At 37.7% G+C, this 14,806-nt stretch overlaps 1 protein-coding gene across 4 annotated transcripts in view; it reads left to right on the forward strand.

The window, feature by feature from the left end:
* Positions 1-14,806, forward strand: part of DLGAP1 (DLG associated protein 1) — an 869,846-nt gene that overhangs the window by 425,493 nt on the left and 429,547 nt on the right. The window lies entirely within an intron of this gene.

Below are 14,806 nucleotides of genomic sequence, written 5' to 3' on the forward strand. Positions count from 1 at the left end.
AGCTTTGTGTGTACACTTGGAGGGAAAAGTTCTTTTTTTTCCTTCCACCTCCAACCCCTAAAGTACCCTCTTCCTGGATGAATAATTGCTGAGCCAGTACAGCAACATACGACTTTGCGGATGCTCGTGTAAGAGGCTTTTCAAGAGGGAAATAATCTTCAAGTAGAGTAAAGTCAGGCTAGCATTGCTGCCTTAAGAAATATTTTGCTCCTTTGTTACTGTTGAAAAGGAATCTTGTTCATCCTCTAATGGTCATCTTTTGGTGGCAGCAGCATATTGGAATCAATTATTTCCACCAACAGAAGGAAATGGACAAAAAACAAAAACAATGACAATATACAGTCACAGCAGTGAATGGCCTTTGTGTTGCAATCCCTCCTATCCTGTCAGACAGCTCCTAGAAATGTTCCTCTCATAGTTCATTTCTCTATTCTAAAGCATTTTCTGGTTATTTCTTAGATAACTCCCATTTTTGCTACCTTAATTTCATCCTAGACATTAACACTGTAGCCCAAAGCACAGTTACGCCGCTGAGAGTCAGAGAAGCAACTGAGTTCTTCATTTTCCCCTCAAATAGAACGGGGAAAGTTCATAACAGTCTCTTAAGTTCAAACAGGAACTTCACTGTGGTTATAGAACTCAGGGCTGCTAAAGGAACTACTCTAGACTCTTAGTTCACTTTAGTTAGTATGTATCGAACAGACAAAAAAATGTTAACATCAGAAAAAGCTCTTTAGGGGCTTCCCTGGTGGTGCAGTGGTTGAGAGTCTGCCTGCTAATGCAGGGGACACAGGTTCGAGCCCTGGTCTGGGAAGATCCCACATGCCGCGGAGCAGCTGGGCCCGTGAGCCACAACTACTGAGCCTGCGCGTCTGGAGCCTGTGCTCTGCAACAAGAGAGGCCACGATAGTGAGAGGCCCGCGCACCGCGAAGAAGAGTGGCCCCCGCTTGCCACAACTAGAGAAAGCCCTCACACAGAAACGAAGACCCAACACAGCCATAAATTAATTAATTAATTAATTAATTTTTTAAAAAAAGAAAAGCTCTTTAGAGGATCTTCTTAATCCTCAGCAATTAAGTCAAGTTTGGGGTTTGCCAGGGGAGGGTGTTATTATTACAACACAAGTACATTTGGCAAAATGAGTTCTGATTTTTGAAAGATTTATCCAAATATATCATCTTTTTAATGTTACTCATTTATTAGAAAGATCCTTTATCCTATGATTTGCTTAAACCCTTAAATAAATTGCACTTTAAAGGATTATAAATAATCCATCTAAAAATTCAAGTTACATCAGTGTTGGTTACGATGCAGAGAGAATGTCATTGTGTATGGTTTCATATAATTTGTGATAAATGTTCAGCTGTATTTTTTATTAAAATAAACCATATCACAAAAAAAAAAAGTCTACAAATAACAAACGTGGAGAAAAGGGAACCCTCATACACTGTTGGTGAGAATGTAAGTTGGTGCAGCCACTGTGGAAAACAGTATGCAGGTTCCTCAGAAAACTAAAAATAGAGTTGCCATATGATCCAGCAATCCCACTCCTCAGCATATGTCCAGACAAAACTATAATTCTAAAAGATACATGCACCTCTATGTTCATAGCAGCACTATTCACGATAGCCAAGACATGGAAACAACCTAAATGTCCATTGACAGATGAATGGATAAAGAAGATGTGGCAATATATATACAAAGGAATATTACTCAGCCATAAAAAATGAAATAATGCCATTTGCAGCAACATGGATGCAACTAGAGATTATTATACTGAGTGAAGTCAGAAAGACAAAGACAAATATCATATGATATCACTTATTTGTGGAATCTAAAATATGACACAAATGAACCTATCTATGAAACAGAAACAGAATCACAGACAATAGAGGATAGACTTCTGGTTGCCAAGGGGGAGGGGGGTGGGAGAGGGAAGGATTGGGAGTTTGGGATTAGCAGATGCAAACTATTATATGTAAAATAGATAAACAACAAAGTCCTACTGTATAGCACAGAGAACTAGATTCAATATCCTGAGATAAACCATAATGGAAAAGAATATGAAAAAGTATGTATATATATAACTGAGTCACTTTGCTGTACAGCAGAAATTAACACAACATTATAAATCAACTATACTTCAATTTAAAAAAAAAAAGGAATCATTGCTAATACCCTGTTGCGGGGAGGAAAGGAAGAAGAGGTGTTTCCTACTGTCCCAAGGCCCGGTGATCACGAAGGGGACCTTCTGAAGGGTGACCCGTGTTCTACTGGCCTCAGTGTCAGCGTCCAGGACACTCGGGACCGCAGTGGGATTCTTCCCAGACTGGAGAGGGGGGCATTAGATAGGGTCCTGGCAGTGTGAAAAGACATCAACAGATCCCCGAACTCCGGAGATTTCACTGCTGAAGATTCGAGTGTTAACATGCGTGGCTGATGATGGGACCAGGATGATGAAACAGTGTAGCGCATCAGAAAGACTGTTACCATAGACAGAGGCAGAGAGATGCTCACTAACCAAGTAAAACAGAAGCATCCAAACTTTTAGTCTTTTTAACAGTAATCTGGAAAATGGCAGCAAGCTGGCACCATTTTTGAACTCCCCAAATCACCCCATACAAACAGAGCAACTAGGAGAGCAAAAGCAAAACCTCACAGGCCACATCTACAGTCAAGTGGTGGGAAAACATATCCCTGTGAACCCCCGGTATATGTGTGGGTTGGAATCAATGACTGGTGATGTTAAGATATGCGTGTTACAGGAAACAGAAAGAAGGAGGCAGAAGGGCCTCCTGTGGCCCCAGGAGCCTGTAGAGTCTTGTTGGCTTCAGTTTGTGGGTGAACACAGGGCACCACTGTGGGTGGTGCTGGGGCAGCCTGGGCCCCATGGACCCTCAACAGAGACCCGTAACAGACGTAACCAACGTCCCCTCTGAGACAAAGCCCCGCACTGAGGAGAAAATGCTGGGGATGGAATCCGTATTGAGCAGGAAAGAGACAATAGGGGCAAAGGAGACAAGAGAAAGAGAAGATCCAGATAAAAGTTGGGGAGGGGGAAAGGGTAGCTACCAGACACTGTGAGGCTGTCATTGTGGACGCTTCCCAAGACAGATGTGGGGGGCTAGAGCTGTGAAGCCAGGGCACTCTCCTGATCCCACCTTCCCTCCTAAGAGTAAAGAAAACTCATGCCAGTTAAACGTTAGTACAGAAAACAATTGCGGTCAAAGCCATAAGGGAAAATGGACCTGTGAAACACAATAATGTCCCTACAGACATGAAATGCATGCTGGCAAGACAGGCCGACCCAAAAATGACAGTCTAATAATTCATATCAAGCTAAATAAAAGGGAAATAAATGATAGAAGCCTTGAAAGAACAGCATAACCCCAAATTTAAAAAACTCAAGAAGATGCTAATTAGAGAAAACACAGACTTGAAAAGCAAGTCTATAAAATTTGGGAAAATACTAGAGAAGAAAGAAAAATTCACTTTAAAATCTCAGACTAAATAAGAACAACCAAAGCCGTGAATGAACACCACAGAAAAATGCTTTAAGAAAAATAGAATGGGAAAGAATGACTATCTTTTAAATAAAAAGATAAAATATATATACATATATATATACATATATGTAAAAAAGATATAGACAACAGGAAAGGAGATCTAGTATCATAGAAGTACCTAAAAAAGAGAATCAGTGTAATGAAAGAGAACATATATTATCAATTATAATTCAAGAATATTTTTCTGAAATTAAAAAAAATACTTGCACTACATATTGAAAGGACATACCTGGCAAAATTGACCCAGAATGGCCTGCACCTAAACATAGTCCAGTAAAACTACTGATCTTTAAATAAAAAGAAAAAATTCTTTCTGGTGCCAAATTTAAAGATTAATATCCCTTATAAAGAAAGAAAATGAGACTGTCATCAGATTTGGCAATAGCAGTGCTTTATGCCAGAGGACAACAGGGTAACGTTTAAGAAATACAAGGAAAGCAAACCTGAGCTAAGGAGTTTATATCCAGCTACACTGATCTTTAAATGTAATGGTCACAATTGTTTATGCCCATGTAAGAACCCAGAGTATAGTTCCTATGAGTCTTTCCTGGGAAATTTACTGGAGAACAAGCTTCAGACAACCAAAATGATGGAAGAGACATCAACAGTAGTAGTGGTAGTGAGCACTAAATACAGTGTATTTGTTTGTATAAGTTGGAGTCCCTGTAGGTTCTAAGGGAGAGGGTGTAAGAGGAAATGGCCAAAGGATGGAGGGTAGATGAGAAAGAAGATATGAGACGTAGAGGAAGCCCTCTATGATTGTCTCACAGGTATCAATGGGGAGGAAAAAGGTACTCGTTGAAAGTAGATTCTGGGGAATGGGAAACAGGGAGAAGAAGGGGTCACTAGCTAATGTCAATTTCGTTCATAGTAGGATGTTAGGAGGAAGTAGTAAAAGGGGGATTAAAGGTATCATACACAGATATTAGTAAGTTCATACATCATATTAGCTCATGTCAAAATATTAATAAAAAGGCATCAGAACAAAGAAACACAAACCTTTCTAAATACAAAAAGATATGCAAAAGGGAGAGAGCAAGCAAACACTGTAGACCAGTACTTCTCAAAACTATTGGTCGGGAAGGACCAGTAGTTTTGTTTGTTTGTTTGCTTTTTGTTTTTTGTTCCCCCCCCCCCGCCCCGAACAATGGCAAACCGCTATTTTTGTAAAATACACAGTCATATGCTTGGACTTTACGGCAGATTGCCTAAACATTTCTAAATGTGTTCTTTTGCTTTCTGTACATATGCCATGGCTTAGTAACAAACAGTTCATGGGTCAGACTGGTAAAGACCATCCAGTGAAAGAATAGGAATGTAAAGCAATAAGATTAGGGGTGCGTGTATATATTATATATATGGAAATATACATAACATTAATGTGACAAAACTGATGCCTGTTAAATTAATTAAACAAGGAGGCCATTAGACTCATGCCCTGATGCCACAGAACCCTGTGTAAGCAAACCAAAACCTAAGACAATAAATGCTTACAGGTTACAAAATTAAGACCTAAGGACAACCCATCACAAAGAGCCAGCTGGGCTTTAAGCTGCAGCTGATCAGTAATTTCCTTACTTCGCTTCCACCTTTTCTCTGTAACTTTCTCCCCAGGCTTCCATCAGTGGAGCTATTAAAAAGTTCCAGTTTGGCACTGCCCTTTTGAATCAATTTTTGCTCAGATCTTAAATTTTTTAAGATCTTTTAACATGTCAAACATTTAGATCCTATTAATAAATGTAAAAGGGCTTAATTCACCAATTTCTTAGAAAGGATTTTCAGATTACTTAACAAAGCAAAATCCAACACTCCAGGTTAATATATTGATATATTATTTATGTATATTTTATATCTGTATACTTTTCTCCACTTGGAATAATACATGTAATTTTTTCAGATGAAGGAAAGTCTGAAAATTACACTAACACTTGTCTAATAAAGAGGAAGGGGATAAAAATATATATGATCTAGGTGCATATGTAAAATTAATACATATATAAGTAAACATTAACCTTAATGAAAGGATAAAAATCAGAGCCTTTAAAAATAAAATAGTAACCAAAAGGTAGAGGTAGGAAATAGGACAGAGGGGAAGAGGGGATAAGAATAAAAACCAGATTTGTTTTCTAAATTTGACTTTAGAGTCATATAAAAATTTACATAATTATAAAATTAAATTTAACGTAAAGCAGTCTGTAAACATCAAAATGTGACAGCTGAGCCTTATGTCCAGCAGGTGGCATAACAACACCAGGAGTACCCTTCCAAGTGTCTCTGAAACAGAGACTTGACTGTTGTCCTAAGTGGAATGTTACCATAAGAACAAAAACAACTACAGAGAAACTTAAACTGATATTTTCATCATTTTCTTGGTGGTATCTTAATATTTATTCTGAGACCATGTGTGTGTATTATGGATAAAAGCAAATGAGTAATTATATCATTGAAAACCTGAATATTTGACATAAGGAAAGTACACGGCAAAAAATAAAATCCTCTACTACTGAATTTGAATAAAAAGTATTTTATGATGCACATTATTTTATTAAACTAAATAATTCCTAGCTTTGTCCTCTGAAAAGACTTAGAAACAAGTGCTCGATCTCACACACTGAGATCATGGTCTCCACATACCATTTTCTACTAAAAGGAATCAAGTGCTCCTTGAAGAAACAGCTGATTACAGATCTGTGGCAGGAAATATATAAGATGATATCAGAATATCAAAGGCAGCTTTGATGATATCAGAATGCTGATATTAAGTTAAAGAAGCTCCCAGCAGCCAAAGGTGAGAAAACTTAAACAATAATAAACACAGTAACTGCAATAAGTTGAAACACGTCAAGTGTGCTAAAGTTCGTGTATTCCTAATGATACTATGAAAATAAAATACTACTGACCATCCTTGAAAAGGCAGGGAAACCAAAATCATTACAAACGAGCAAAGAGGAGAGATCAGGGAGGATGGAGGAGGGATGGAATGGGAGTTTGGGGCTAGCAGATGCAAACTAGTATATAGGATGGGTAAACAACAAGGTCCTACTGTATAGCACAGGGGACTATATTTAATATCCTGTGATAAACCATAATGGAAAAGAATATGAAAAAGAATATATATATATATATGTATAACTGAATCACTTTGCTGTACAGAAATTAATACAACATTGTAAATCAACTATACTTCGATTTAAAAAATTACAAATAAAAAATAAAGGGGGGAGATCAAATATTTATCCTGCTTTCTCTATACAAACTATTCCAAGTAACCAAGTAGTAGATGAGATGTTTCTTTTCATAGAAGTGTTTCATCTAATAAATGAAGAAGAAATTTTAAAATTTCAATGCCACCATTTTACAACCTTTAATGAATCATCAGATTCATACAATGGTAATCACTGACTGCCGATATCACCAAAAAGCCATTAGGCATGTGCTTCTGGATGGAGGTATACCCCACCACCTATGGGATATTTTTGCCAGAAACTGAACCTTAATCTGATGACATTGCTATTCAATACTAGTTCTGTGGAGCGATCGAGCATTTGAAATGTGCCGAAGCCAAATGGAGATGCGCTTTAAATGTAAAATACACACCAGATAGCAAAAACTTACTATGAAAAAAAGAATGTAAACTACTTCAATAATATTTAATATTGACTACAAGCTAAAATAATATTTGCATATGTTAGATTTTTTTAAATTATATCATTAAAATGAATTTCAGCTAATTCTCTTCCTTTTTTAAATGTCATTATAAAATTTAAAAGTACATCGATGGTTAAAATAAGTGTATAAAAGGTAAAATAAAATTATGTTTATGGATAATATTATATTTCTATTTGGACAGTCTTGCTCTAGTTGTAACTACAGCTTACAGGAAATACCTTGGACAAAGGAACATGTTACATGGCACCAGAAGAACAGAAATAGCAAAATCCAGGCTTTTGGAATCACTGTAATTCATACTTCTAATCCATTTTAACGAGAGTCAAATTTAACACAAATGTATGTGCCTGAGCATTATAATTCATGTAGAGGTAGTCATGAATATTAATATCTATGAAATCACAGATTTGGTTTCTCAGTTATATTCTCACTGTTCCTCATAAAAATAAATGTATAACAATTAAAAACTTATAAAACTTTGCATTGCCTAAAGTAATTTATTACCAGTGGTATGTGAACTGCCCTATGCAAAACAATGATGTATAATTAGTTCCTCCTGAAATTTTTAATTTTTAAATAAACTGAAAACTTACTATCTCAGTTTTATCAGCTATATACATACATAATTATTATCTCTATACTAGTAGAAAGCCTTGGTTTAAAATTTACTATGTCCTTAAGCCTCCAAATAGCATTCCTATAGCTCATGAGAACTTAATTTAAAATAATTTTCTTGATTAAAATGTAACACAAAACCAAATTAGACGTGAAATTTTTAAATCCTTTCCATCCTCTCTTCCATCTTTACTGTTGTCCCCGAAGTTAGACATTAAATGAATAAATGTACTATAAAATGTCAGAATAGGTACTGACTTAACGTTTGCTCATACTTCAATTTTAATGACTTTTTTACATACTTGACATAATAGGCAACGAAAAATATTAGGTAATTTGTGTCTCTGTTTATTAAATCAGAAATAATTTAATGGTATCTTAACTTCTATTTTTACTCATTTATGAAAAAAAGTATGAAAATTTAGCATGCTTTAATTTTTTACCAGGACAGAAATGTCTAGCCAACTCACAGAAAGATATCTTACACACTCATACAGCAATGCACTGATAAATACTGTATATATATTGAAAATCTTGGAATTTTTTTCTTTACTCACGCTGCACCAAAGCAAGCAACCACTAGGGGGCAGTGCTGTTAAGGCAACGGTCTCTTGGGGATTGGAAAGGACAGCTCAGATCAAACTACCAAAGGCTAATGAGATAAATAGCAACAAAAGCATGTGCTTGTTTCACCTTCCTTTTCTGAAGTTATACGGACAATACCCAAATTCATCACAACCTCTTGGAAGAGACGTTTTGCTGAAAGCCTGAGCCCTTTAGCTTAGTGACAGTCTTCTGGTGACATCTTCAGTTCAATTAAAATCAGCTGAATTCCAAGCAACAAAAGCATAGTAAGTAACTAACCCTATCGTTTCTCCATTTTTTGGCTAAGACTGAAAGTAGTAATTAACCCATAAAGCCACCCACGACCTACAAAAAGAATAAGGTCAAAACTTAAAAATCCAAAGCCATGAAAATCTTTTTACAGTTTCTAAGATTATATTTTTGTGTTTTTTAAGGGCATAAAGTTCTTGTGAGCAGTTACTTGATGGTACATTTCGCAAAGAGTATTGGACATAGTCTATAAATCCTTAATCTGTGATAATGAGATAATCATTTATATGTCAGATGCAGAATAAGCAGACTGCTATGTTCCAGTGCCTTTTACTATGATGTGAACTTTCTAATATTCAAGCAACAAATCACTTTTTTTTTTCATTTAGAATATTAGAATCTAAGTATTATATAAGCTATACTTTGAATCATGCATTTGACTTACTTATATTTTAATAAACTATTCTAGAGAGTTCACATTATTTAGTTTCGAACAATTCTTGAAGTCTCTTTGGAATATATAATTTCACAGCAGGTAGTTCAGGTGATTATAAAAGTGCATGATTAATTAATCCTAGTTGACTTTGATTCATTTCTTCAGATCTTTTTGACTTTGAAATTGTGCCTAGAATTTCTATAGCCTGTTTGTCTTGAGCTTTTTATAAACAGTAAATGCTTTGCTCCTCTCCACGTGGTGGCCATCATCTGGCTTTTGGCAACTAGAAATTGCAGCTCGCCGGGGTTTCTGTCAGGTTGGAGATATTTTTACTCTTACCATATCCGTCAGCATCCCATTGCACAGAGACCTCGCTTCAAAGGGTTGAAAAGAGAATTTAAAGCAGCAGCTGTTTACAGAGCAGTGGGCAGGTTAACAGAAAGCAACCAGAGAGGCTGAATTACCCAGAAATCAGCACAGTGGGAAGTGGTCCCCACCCTAGGCGTGAAGGGATGGAAGCAAGGAAGAAAGAGTGTTTCCGGAGCCTGAGAGCACTGGAGCTGCCATTCTCGAGGGACCACTGCTGACACACGGATGCTGGGAGGAAGCACGCCAGACAGACCCACCCTCTGTCCGTCCTCCCACCCTCTACTCTCCACCAGTGCCTCACTTGACCACCCAGAGCTTGGCAGGGAGGGGTGGACCACAGGGAGAGGGGTGGCCTCAGCAAATGGGGGAGAAACAGGACCACTGAAGGGACCGACTCAAAAAAGACAGTCTCACTACTGAAACTTGTCTGTATGGCTCCCCCCTGAGCTTTTTACTTCACTCCCCACATTCTTGCCAAACCAAAGCAGAAACAGTATTTTAGGGAAACGCTTCCTTACACACGCCAGGCTTTTAGACAAACGTTTTGTTCCCTACTGCCTGTCTCCCATCTTTTGTGCGATTCAAGAGGAAGCACTGTTTGTGCTAGAAAAGCCTAGAATTATTTCTTTTCAACATCTCACCATGACAAGCTTTTGAGGAGATTCAGTGCAGTCAGTGCTCCTTGAGTTTGGGGAGCTCAGTCAGTGATCCCCAGAGAAGGGAGACTGGATTAATTCCCTTCTGTATCTCTAAGGAGTTGCCATGAAAGACCTAGCTCAACTCAGCACCCCCAACTGAACCATTGGAATCTCACCTTGTTTGGCTGATTTTCAGTGTTTCCTTTCCTTCTTATAATCTATTTGAAACTCCAGCAGGAAAAAAAATTCAAATGCAAAACATGTCACTTTCATAAAATATGGCTCTCATTGTATCCTACCCCTTCCTTACCCTACCTCCCCTTCTTTTTTTTAAAATTTATTTATTTATTTATTTATGGTTGCGTTGGGTCTTCATTGTGGCGAGCGGGGGCTATTCTTCGTTGCAGTGCATGGGCTTCTCATCGTGGTGGCTTCTCTTGCTGCGGAGCACGGGCTCTAGGCACGCGGGCTTCAGTAGTTGTGGCTTGCGGGCTTTAGAGCGCAGGCTCATTAGTTGTGGCTCACGAGCTTAGTTGCTCTGCGGCATGTGGGATCTTCCCAGACCAGGGCTCGAACCCATGTACCCTGCATTGGCAGGTGGATTCTTAACCACTCCGCCACCAGGGAAGTCCCCCTACCTCCCCTTCTGATCTTTCCTGAAAGGACGAAAGAAAAGGAAATCTCTATGGTTTCACTCTAATTACACTATCATTAAATGACTGATGATTTTGTCACACAAGTATGGGCAAAGCTCTGTAAGAAAGCAACTGATTAAAGCTGATGACTTTCTTTCAAAACGCATATTCTGAAATTGAATCAGTGAATAAAAATTTATTCTTTTTTCTCCCTTCTTTCCTCAGAGTCCTCTGCATTATGCAAAGGAAGCCTCATCTTATTTTATTCCCAAACCCCTTTTCTCTTTCCCCTGCACTGTTGGTTCCCATCTTATTCCCACTTACATCACTGCTATACTGAGTGGGTCCCAGGTGTGTGGGCTTTGTACAAGCAAGCTTTATCTCTTCATCTACTTGCTTCTGAAGATAAATCCTTGGCAGAAATGCAAACAAATGGAATGGGCTTGTACATTTCTGTCAGGGGCAAGGCCTTCCTGTAGCAACCCAATCACAAAACTGACTTGATTTTCTCCTAACAGTTCTGAGCAAAATTAAAAACTGGATACCGCTACCTACATTGGGGCAGATTTAATATTGCTGGATTCTCTTGTGATTACAGGGTGCGTACACTCTCTCACACCTTTTCCAAATAGGTCTTACAAGTCTTCAAGGGACCTGTGTCAGCTAAATAATCTTGAGAGTTATTACAAAGAAAGTTTAATTGTTTTTTAAATATTTGTACATTTATCGATGCCAGTATTTATAGTTCAGTTTATTTGTACAGGTTGTACCACTTACTAACAATGAGACCTAATTAAAATAGGTAGCTTTTATGTCAATTTTGGAGGGGAAAAAAAAGGAAGCGAAAAGCTAACAGATCTATGCCTTAAAAATATAGATCTTATAATTTCAGTTCAAAGGAGCCAGTTGGGCCACCAGACTTCCCCACTTCACAAAAGAGCTGCTTGGCTAAGGGTGTTCCAAACAAGACATCTTTTTTTTTTTTTTTAATGCTTTAAATCATTAAAAATAGAGGGAACAAATCTAAGAAGGTAAACCAATTAAGTAGGAACTTTTTAATGATTATTTTTTTAGGCATATAGAAATTGCAAAGAGTAAGAGGAGTTTTCTGCAGGCACTGTCGTATTAGGCTAGATTTATCCTGTTTATTGTGGAACCACATGACTGGATGTGCCATCCGGGGAGAGGAGTATTCTATGATGTAGAGAAACATCTAGTTTCTCTTCAATTTGTCAGTTTTAGAAATAATCACAAAGAAGTGCATTTTTCCATAGTCTTCCATATACAAAGTATGTCAAGGCAGGACAAATATTATGATTTATATTCCATTAAATAGTCATTGTAGGGTTATTACCTTTGAATAAATTATGACCTCAAATGTATCTAAGGAAATTATAGAAGTGAAAATAAATGTATCTGAATGCACTTTTTAAACTTTAATACTTAAAGGATAATTAAAACACTAGGACCTAGTGTTGTTCTATAGACTGAGTTTAAATACGCAAAGCACTTGGAACAAGACCTGGCAGAGGTCAATATAAGAACTCGCTATTATTATAGAGTTTTTAAAATAATTATGGTTATAATTGAATTTTAGAATTTTAAAATAGGATGAAAGAATTAGCGTTCAAGTCAGTGGTTTTCACCCTTTTTTTTAAGCAGCAAAATCTAATTTTTCAAAAATTCTTTCTGCAAACACAAAAGGTCGAGTGCACCCCAATGAGTAGACCAGATAAAAAGGAGTCTCTGCTTGAAGTGGGGCCCAGATTCCCAGCATCAGCTGAATCCCCCGAGGCAACTCCGGAACCCAGTCTGAAAGCTAAGCCAAGGCACCCCACCATTTCACAGATGAGGAAAATAAACCCTAGGGAGGGAGATGCCCTCATTCCCAAAGCCAGCACATTCAGATTGCTTCCCAGAAAATAACTAATACCTGGTCTACCTGAAAACAAATGCCTTTTGCAGGAGATACTCAAAATAGTTAACCAGTAACCAACCAGAATATCTCTGCCTAGCTGGAGCCTCTCATAATCAGTATTAACTCGTTAGTTACTAAATTATAAGGCATTTTTGTGGGAGGCAGGATGTCACAGTGGAAAGATGGGGGAGCCAGGCCTTTAGTATCAAAATGATGTTAACAACTGGTGATTTCCTGTTGATGGGAATGTAAATTGGTGCAGCCACTACAGAAAACAGTATGGAGGTTCCTCAAAAAACTAAAAATAGAGTTGCCATATGATCCAGCAATCCCACTCCTGGGCATATACACAGACAAAACTATAATTTGAAAAGATACATGCACCCCTATGTTCATAGCAGCACTATTTACGATAGCCAAGACATAGAAACAACCTAAATGTCCATCGACAGATGAATGGATAAAGAAGATGTAGCGTGTGTACACACACACACACACACACACACACACACACACACACAGGAATATTACTCAGCCATAAAAAAGAACAAAATAATGCCATTTGCAGCCACATGGATGGACCTAAAGATTATCATACTAAGTAAAGTAAGTCAAAAGGAGAAAGACAAATACCATATGATATCACTTATATGTGGAATCTAAAATACGATACAAATCAACGTATCTATGAAACAAAAACAGACTCATAGATATAGAGAACAGACTTGTTTGTGGTTGCCAACGGGGTAGGAGAGAGAAGGAATGGGAGTTTGGGATTAGCAGAGGCACACTATTGTATATAGGATGGATAAACAACAAGGTCCTACTGTATAGCACAGGGAACTATATTCAATATTCTGTGACAAATCATAATGGAAAAGAATATGAAAAAGAATATATATGTATAACTGAGTGCTGTATAGTAGAAAGTAACACAACATTGTAAATCAACCATACTTCAGTAATTTTTAAAAAAATCTATATTAAAAAAAAAAACTGGTGATTTCAACAATGTATAGTCATACTGAATGCACACCAGCTAAATGTCAGCTCTGGGTGTTTGAGATGTCCTCTGCTGGAAAAAATCCACGTCAGATTGGAATCCTGTTGAGAATAGCTATTCTACAGATGGAAACTCCAGAGAACGGTATCTATTTTCCTCTCATTTGGTCTCTTTAGAAATTAAAGTTTTGTTCTCCTCTGGCCTTTTCCAAAACATTTAGGCATATTGTCTTCCAAAAGAAGGAACTACTGATGATGATCACCATTTTTAAAGAAAGTAACAGTATAAATCACCTCTCTTACATGGGAGAGAGTAATGTGAACCAAATATCCATTGCCATAAATGAATTTGTCTGTGATAAAGAACTACTGTGAAGTTAAAATTCTTAAACCCAGGTCATTGCAGAAAGTTGACAGTAGTTGTCTGGGATAGAAATTGCAAATGATTGCTTTGTATTTATCATTCAGAATAAGTTGAACAGTCCAAATAGCTGAGAGCTACTAATTGCAGAAGTGGATCCATCTTAACAGAAGAATTTACAAAAATACTTGTCGTTCCCTTGTACTTACTGAAATAAATGACTGTTGCCAGTGGTTCTTGACACAAAACGTTACCTGCATAATAGGCAGGTGATAGTGACAGGAGGAAAAAAAGAACACAGACCAGCCTGGTGCCCCAGATGGGAGAACTGGTATGCTGGATTGAACGGGAGGAGGGTGCGGGGAGAGATGTGTGCAGGGAGAGATGGGAATGGGAGACTGTGTGTGTGAGAGAAACCAGCAAAGCGGATACAAACAGCTTCTTAACTTGAACTCGGATGGATTCCTGCGACTTCATGAAGTTTAGACTAGACTCCCCTATGTCAAAAACAGGTCTGGCCCTCTGTCATATGCCAGAAAAATATCTCTGCATCACTTTTCTGGCTCCTGGAGGAAGGAAGGAGGGAGGCACAGGAGCAAATTCGTTTACGTGTGTGACTTCAAGGGAAGAGCACTTGGCTAATGAGTCAGCAGCTGTTTGGTTAAGCTAATGACTCATCCTGGGATATTTATGGAGCACAGCTATTTTTCAAGCTTGTAAAAATGTAAAGGAAAAAAAAAAAAAAGCTCCCTAAGACCCCAA

Source organism: Balaenoptera musculus, chromosome 14, assembly GCF_009873245.2.
Source record: "Balaenoptera musculus isolate JJ_BM4_2016_0621 chromosome 14, mBalMus1.pri.v3, whole genome shotgun sequence".
NCBI lineage: Eukaryota > Metazoa > Chordata > Mammalia > Artiodactyla > Balaenopteridae > Balaenoptera > Balaenoptera musculus.